Source organism: Cervus canadensis, chromosome 20 (genome assembly GCF_019320065.1).
Source record: "Cervus canadensis isolate Bull #8, Minnesota chromosome 20, ASM1932006v1, whole genome shotgun sequence".
Lineage (NCBI taxonomy): Eukaryota > Metazoa > Chordata > Mammalia > Artiodactyla > Cervidae > Cervus > Cervus canadensis.
Window position 1 is genome coordinate 28,118,863 of NC_057405.1, and position 8,437 is coordinate 28,127,299.

General features: G+C 39.2%; 1 protein-coding gene across 3 annotated transcripts in view; it reads right to left on the reverse strand.

Annotated features, from left to right (window-relative positions):
* The window catches only part of FILIP1 (filamin A interacting protein 1), a 214,126-nt gene extending 208,002 nt beyond the window's left edge, over positions 1-6,124 (reverse strand). For 2 of the 3 annotated variants that reach the window (XM_043439716.1, XM_043439715.1), the window contains exon 1: positions 5,623-6,124. The gene's annotated coding sequence lies outside the window, so the exon portion shown is untranslated. The remainder of the gene's footprint in view (positions 1-5,622) is intronic. The other variant, XM_043439718.1, reaches the window with a different exon arrangement.
* Between the last annotated feature and the right edge of the window lie 2,313 nt (positions 6,125-8,437).

Genomic DNA, 8,437 nt, shown 5'->3' on the forward strand with positions numbered 1-8,437 from the left:
GTTAATATTGTGTTTCTTCATCTCTTTGCTGGGAGTTTCTCAAGTTCTGCAATCAGCTGGTCAAAAGCCAACTAGAGCTGCCTAATTCATGTTGGACTTTCCTAATTCTAAGTTCTTACACAACCCGCTGCCTAGCCTTGGAAATTGCACTGCCTTAGCTGCCACCATGAGGAAAGCTGTATTCTGCCTGCAGCCTTATCTCCTCTCTGAATAGCTAGAAAGTAGGACTGACCATTTAAGGGAAAAGAAGAACATGATCCAGTATATTTTCCTGAGGTTCCCGTATTTTTGCTCTAGAATCATTATAATGGATTCTAAAAAGCTAGGAAATTTCTTTTATTATTTCCTTCCTTTTCTTTCCTTCCTTTCTTTTTTTTTTCTTTCTAAAACAAGGTCTTCATTACAGAATGATCATTCTGGAATTCAGTTTGCTTTATCTTTTAGAAACTCATCCTTTTGATCACAAAAAATAAAGTTAAATGGATAGGTCTAAACTGTAAGTACCCTGCATAAGGTTTGTTGGCACTAAAGTTACTAAGAAACCTCTCTACTTATAAGAGTGCTTCATATATTTTTGGTTAAGTTAAATACATATAATAATAAGCAGCCCCTAAGATACTTGTACATCTTTATGATGGAACACTGTTTTTTTGCCTTGGAATATACTTTCTTGTCATGTTTAAGAAGAATGACTAGGATTAAGGGCAATGAATAGCAAGAATTCACTTGTATTTGGTGAGGTTGAAGGTAGTGTAAAATGACCTTTTCAGTCTTTTCATTTTTATCTGTTACTAGGTTAGTAAAACAAAACATCTAAAGGAATAAACAGAGAGTGATAAATTTAATAATATATCCCTCCTTGAAGGAGGAAGTCTCCCTTACATACATTACCAAGCATAGTTGGCTATAAAAGAGACACCCAAACTCTATGTATAAACATACTTTATCTCCAACTGCAAATATAGAAACCAGGGAACCGTCTATGCTGTGGGTGATTTCTTGGCTTTCTTAGTAATAATTCTATAAGACAGCACACTGCTGAGTGATAAGGGAGGGACTGAAATATAAATTCCATACTAAACTATTGGCTTGCGCTCAAATTATGTCTTCTTAGAATACCCAGCCACGAAATATGTCCCTAACCTTTCCTATGATCACCAGTTTGATTTTACAGAGGGTCTGCATCTAAGAACTTCATGTGCAAGAAAGAATAAAACAAATGATAAATATATTTAAGGCATAGTAATAGAGAAAGAATAACTTAAATTTATTGAAAAGTACTGGGAAACTATAAGTTTTATTAACTCATTTAATTTTCCAAATAACTCTTTGAGGAAAATAGCATTATTATTCCCATTTTACAGATGAGGAAACTGAGGCACAGGGGGTAATTTGCCCAGGGTTATGGTGAGCTGAAATCTGAATCCAGGCCATCTGACTTCCCTATGCAGTTAGCCTTTCCTGTCTCCTCCATGTCCATGACATAACCTTTCTGTTACCTCTTCAACTCAGACACAGTGTAAGGAAAAAAAACATATTTTTTTTAAGGAAACAAAATGCATTTTATTAGCTTAGCTTTTATTCTATTACTGTATATCTTAAAATAATTAATTTATAAACAAATGTATGTTGCAGGTTTTTAAATATTATTTTTCTAATAAGGTGTTACCAATTTTAAACTTTTTTTGCTGAAATATTAATAGATCTCAACCTAAGCTTACCATTCATTTCCCATGATGCTGCTTTTTTAAAATGTACATGTTAGGAGACAAATAAGTGAAAATGTTGATTAAACAGCTCTATAAAATCCTGTTTCTTAGGGCACCTGTTTTGTGAAGAAATGCTCATCTTTCAAAAAAGATAATTAGCATTAGTTTAGAATGTATATTTTACCACAAAGTTTCACTTCTAAAGAATAAGTAAGGGACTTCCCTGGTGGTCCAGTGGCCCAGACTCTGCATTTCCAATGCAGGGGGCTTGAGTTCAACCCCTGGTCAGGGAACTAGATCCTACATGCCACTACTAAAGATCTCCCATGCCTCAACTAAGACCCAGTGCAGCCAAATAAATAAATAAAAGAATAAGTAAAAATCATAACCACCAAGAAATCATTGTTAAATGAATATATTAACTACTTCATAAATTTCATTAGGAAAATCCCACAGTGGTTCTTGCTGAACACCCATTTAAAAGAGCAATTTTAAGATAACCTCCTTGGTTATCTCAAAATATAAAGAGAATGCTTTTCTTTTGGTGAACACAGAAAAAAAAGGGTTCAAAATCATGATATTTAAACATTTTAATGTTCAAGGCCAGATTTTAATTCATAATGATCCACAGATGGAAGGAATTATGATTTAAATGAATAGTGCCAAAAGTAACTATAAATAGAATCTAGTACTAAAAGATGATAAAAGTATACAAGTTACAGTATTTTGAAGTCTAGGTGTATACACAGGAGACGCATGTATATTTACATATATGTGTGTGTATATAGTCTTTATATGTCCCCCTTCCTATTTCCTTCTTGAGATGTACATTATCTCCACAATCTAGTACATGAGCATAGTTACAATCACTTGTAATTTTTCTGTGCTTGTTAAACTATGAAGACCTTTCTTGAGAAATTTTTGAGATAAAAAGCTATTAACTGCATTTATAGTTGCTTGTCTTAATTTTATACTAATCTATATGTTCTCTCATGCTCATCATTAGAAATCCAGAGCCAAAACTGTTCGTAGAACATCTACAAGATGCATGGCATGGAACAGCTTCAGAGCCAAAGGGTGTTTAGGATAATGCCTTGTACCTAGTCGCTTTCATAAAATTGCTCTGAATTTAAAGAGGTAAACCCCATTCTGTGGGTGCATGCGTACTCAGATACTTCAGTCCTGTCTGATTCTTTGCGACCCTATGTACTGTAGCCTGCCAGACTCCTCTGTCCATGGGGATTCTCCAGGCAAGAATACTAGAGTGGGTTGCCATGCCCTCTTCCAGGGGATCTTCCCAACCCAGGGATTGAACCCACATCTCCTGCATTGCAGGTGGATTCTTTACCCTCTGGGCCACCTGGGAAACCCAAACCCCACTCCAAAAGACCTTAATTCTAATAAAGCACCAAAAGATCCAAACTAAGAGGGAATCAATTCTAAAAGGTATGGTCCAGGAAATCACCGTGAAAGGGGAAGCCACTGTGGTGAGTTTTAAATAGTGGACAGTTTCTTCAGGAAAGAGGAGGAAACGTGTTCCAGGCAGGAGGGCACAAAATGGGCAGAGGTGGGGCACTGAAATGCTCAGTATGCAGGTGTTTGGAGAAGGGCCCAAAATCTGACCTATCTGAAGCAGAGGGACATTTGTTGTTGAGTAGTGGGAGCTGAGACTGGAAAAGTTAAGTACGTGCCAGATGATGGAAGGTTTTCAAAATACCCAGCCTAGGTGTTTGGCAGCAACTAGAAGCCGAAGAAGATAACTGAGGAGTAGAAGAGACAAGCAAAGGAAAATTAACCCCACAGTCATGGGGTAGTGGGGGGCTTCCCACGTAGCTCAGGGGTTAAGAATCCACCTGCCAAGCAGGAGATGCAGGTTCGATCCCTGGGTTGGGAAAATCCCCTGTAGAAGGAGATGACAACCCACTCCAGTATTCTTGCCTGGGAAATCTCATGTACAGGGGAGTTTAGTGGACTACAGTCCATGGGGTGGAAAAGAGTCAAAGGCACAACTTAGCGACTAAACAACAACATGTGCAAGGTGATTTGCCTGGTAACGCGGGGTGGAGCAGAACCGTCATGATACAAACCAGACCCAGCATGAAGGGAACAGAGCTTACGGTGGTGGAGACACAGCAGTGGAATCTCTTATGGTGAAGGGGGAAGGGACGACTCCAAAATAACACGGAAATGTGAACTTGAGTGAACAAGAGAACACAACCTATGCAGCTGATTGTGCATATACTGGAGGAACGCACGTGCTCTACCTGAGCTATTGTTGATTCTCAAGGGTAAACTTACAGTCATGAAGACAGTGACACTCAAAACTCAGTCCATCAGGAAACATGGCTTTTACTCAGGGCCAAATGCTGCACTGTTATCCTCACACGGTTCCACTAACTCCAAAAGAAATTACCCGCCTCCAAAATCTACTAATGGCAGATTTTGGCAGTACACATACATTTGTAAGCCAACGGTGTGACCCTTCCTAAGATAAAAACAAGAAAAATGTAAAGCATTTTACTTCAGATTTTTCAAAACTCTTTAAAGACAAAGATGCTGCATCTCCACTGAAGTATTAGAAGTTTCATTCTCTGACTCCAAGTTTCCACAGAGTGCATTTTGCACTGTTACATTCATTATACATGATTAGCTGCATTTACTTTGTAAACTAACAGCACAATCAGAGTCATGAAATATAATGCATACTGAAATGATGTACTGTTTCATTTTTCCCAGCATACGATATATAACCTTTAACTAGTTTTTCTTTAAATGGGAACATTTACTGGAAGAGTTGATACATTCCGGTCAACAGTGTGTTCAAAACTGGCCTTGGGTAAATTATTTCTTTAAAGTTGACAAAATAGACTCAAATGGTTTTTAAAATGTTCATTTGTGTCTTCTTTGAAGTTATCCTTGGTTTAGAATATTCATTCAAACAATCATGTTCACCCAGAGGAACAAACTTCTTATGCAAATCCAACCCAACTACAGACACTAGTTACCAACTAACCATGTCGTCAATGTGCAGCCATAACTTTTTTCAGAGGCAGTGTGATATTGATCACTCTAAGCAATTCTGATAAAACTGCTGGGAAACTCCTAAAGTAGAGAAAATACAACGGATGAAAAGAGGATGCCCTTCACACTAGGGTGAACACATTCATACTCCAATATGTGCAACTTAAGAAAGAATTTTTCTAACACACTCAATGTGAGTTTTAAAAATCAGGATCTATCTTATCTGTATACAAGCAATTACTCAAAAACCACACCCACAAAATAACATTCTCCTGCATAGTTTATATTCAACAACTGCAAAAGCAGTGATTTGAAACCAGGCATATCTTGTGCCTAGTCAGAAGCGCTTGGGGTGACTGTCATGTAACCAGGTCAGAACCAGCACGAGGTGTACCAGTGAAATCAGAGACGCGGGCAAGGGGGAAGCGGCAGCCAGGCGAAAGGACGGCAACAGAAACACACGCAGGACTTCCCTCTCATTTACCACACGAGCTGCTCAGCGAGTCTCATTACATGGAAGTGCTTTTGCTTCCAGGGAAAATATCCCCTCCATTGGTTAGCCATCCTCACTGTGAAAGGACTGTGCAGTTGCCCTTTGTCAGATTTCTTTGACCTGCCAGAAAATGATAACTTGGCAGAAATACCTTGATGGCTATTAAAGCATCGTTAACAATCCTCGTGCTTAAAAAGCGATCGGGTAATTCTGAGAAAGAGATGACTTTCTGATTCTTTAAAAAATAATGCAGGGATTGTCCTCAGTTTCAAATGTGTTATCAGGTAGTGGAACAGTGAGACTCAAAGGAAACAGACAACACAGATTCCGAGAGAGTTCTCTTCTTGTGGAAGCAGAAATTTCTTAAGAGAGTTAAGTAGCTGTGCATTTCGGTCTTACCTGACTGGCAGGCAGCTCGTCTAAACCAAAGGTACGTCCTTTACGGAGGGAGCTTATCCTTTGAAGAACCCAGGGGCTTGCCCCACAGCCCAGGAGAGACTGGAGTCCTGGAAAACCATCCAGCCCAAAAGAATACAGAGGAAAAAGCTTTTCCCACTTTCTTTCCTAGGACTAGCCAATAGCTGAAGTCATGCAGGAAACGGGGTAGTAGAGAAAGGAAAGCGGCTCCTTCTCCCTGAAATCCCGATCAGCAGCAATTGGAGGCTGTTGTATCTCTCCCACCCAGACTTTTGTTTAAAAGTTTTTTCAACTGTTGCTAGGTGTTGTTGGGTTTCTGAGATTAGGTTTCTCGTCTTCTGCTCCCTTCACAGCGCTGTCAGAGCTATGACTTTGTCGAGGAGCTGAGCTCGCGTGTGCTATATTTAACCAGTGTTCTCAGCAAGTCAAGCCTGTCAACAGCTGAGAAGTTTGGAGCCGGCTCTGCTCAGTTCCTCGGCAGCCGGGTTATCAGTGGATACGGCTCTGCTCGCCCCGGAAAAGATTGCGGGGAAACAGCAGACCCTTTTAAGGACTGCTGCTCATTACACAGACATAATTATTGCTGGAAGCCCTTAAACGCCGAGTGTGATTTGGAACTCAGGTTTTTCACATCGGAAAAGAAGCAGCGGCAGTTGCCTCGAGCAGAGCAATTTACCAATGCAATATTCTCCTCAATTAGGCTTTCTGAGATCCACCTTCTTAGATAGAAAAGTCTTTTAAAAAAAAAAAAAAAACTGTAAGGCGATCGTTGGGGAAATTCACGGTAAGAGATCAGTCTCAAGCAGTTTTTTACATTGAAGTGTTACATACATAGTTAGATTACACTCATAACTGTCATATCAGACCTAATCAGCTTTTATACCTGTTATTAAGGTAGGTTTATCATAAAGGAATGTCTGTAACATAACGTTTTTGAAAGGAAAATCTTAGTGTTCTCCCTGAGATCATTCATTCAAAGCAAGAAATGGAGAACTCTCCAGGAAAACCAGGACTTGAGACACCCCTGGTTGTCGACAGCCTTGTCTAATCATTAACCCTCAAGTCTCCAAAATGAGAGTGGTCACTTCTACCCAGAACTCCAAAATGAAGAATGCCTTCAGATATTTTTATTTGCTTTATTCTGTGTCATAAAATAACATGAATCTGCCAAGATCAAGAATCATGAAAAAATGTGTGTTTAAGGCTATTATCAAAAATGCCTTACTAATTACCCATGTGGAATTAACAGTGAGAGGAGCTAAGAGAAGGAAGGGACACACACACAGGCCATTATTGGCTAACACACCAGAATATTGCCCTGAAAAAAAAATTTCATCAATATCGCTAAAAATGTTGACCCCTTTCCTAAGACAATTTTATCAGTTTAATGGTATCCTTTCTTTTGACATGGAAACTAAACTTGGATCAAGGAGGCATGTAACGGCATAGATTTAATATTTTAAGTACTCCATACTTGCAGCAAGGGAACCCTAATGGAAAACCCTAATGTCTGTCTGGGAAAGGCTGCCACTTTTCACAAGGGGTATGTGTATCCTTTTTAAAGAAATGACACTCACCTTTAATGTTAGCTGATCCCACACCTCAACCTATTAGAAAATGTCTCAGCTATTCCCATGCCATCCACCTCACTAACAGCATTCATCTTCTCTCCCTAATTTATTTAGTACTATTCACATATAAAATTTATTTAGTACTTTTACTACATGTATTTAGTACATATAAATGCATTTTTAATACATATATTTAGTACTAATTCATTTAGTACTACTTACTACATTATGCAGTACTATTTACTACATATAAAATGTATTTAGTACTATTCACATTAAAAAAAAAAAAACAGAGACATTAGTTTGCCAACAAAGGTGGCTATAGTCAAAGCTATGGTTTTTCCAGGAGTCACGTATGGATGTGAGAGTTGGACCACAAAGAAGACTGGATGCTGAAGAACTGATACTTTTGAACTGTGGTGTTGGAGAAGACTCTTGGGAGTCCTTTGGACTGCAAGGAGATCCAACCAGTCAATCCTAAAGGAAATCGATTCTAACTATTCATTGGAAGGACTGATGCTGAAGCTGAAGCTCTAATACTTTGGCCACCTGATGTGAAGATCTAATTCATTAGAAAAGACTCTGATGCTAGGAAAGTTTGAGGGCAGGAGGAGAAGAGGATGACAGGGGATGAGGTGGTTGGATGGCTTCACCAAGTCAGTGGACAGGAGTTTGAGCAAGCTCTGGGAGATGGTGAAGGACAGGGAAATCTGGCATGCTGCAGTCCATGGGGTCACAAAGAGTCAGACAGGACTGAGCAACTGAACAACAACAGTGTATAAAATGACGTTTGTTCAGATTCTTAGTACTTCTGGGCATGGGCCAACCTTGATTTTTTTAAAAAGACTTCTATTAAGATGAAAGCATTCTTATCAACTATACTACAATGGAAAAAGATGAAAGCATTCTTATAAGAAATTAACTTCCAGAACTCTAAAGGATCTTTCAGAGATAATCTAGCCACAGTCTTCTAATAGGAAATGGAAGTGTGCGACAGGGCTATGAGACCGTTTAGAACCACTAGGAGAACTTTGTGAACAATTACAAAGGGGTGAGCTGTGGGGAGATCATTGTTCAAAAAAAGCCCACATGCAATAGCCCCCAGTTCCTTAAAGAGGACTTGGGGAATGTATATTTCATACCTCCTGGGAGTTCACTTTACCAGTGTCCCCAGTCCAAATGGAAGCAGAGCAGCAAGTTAGCCAAAGTCAAGAAAAACAGGGGCA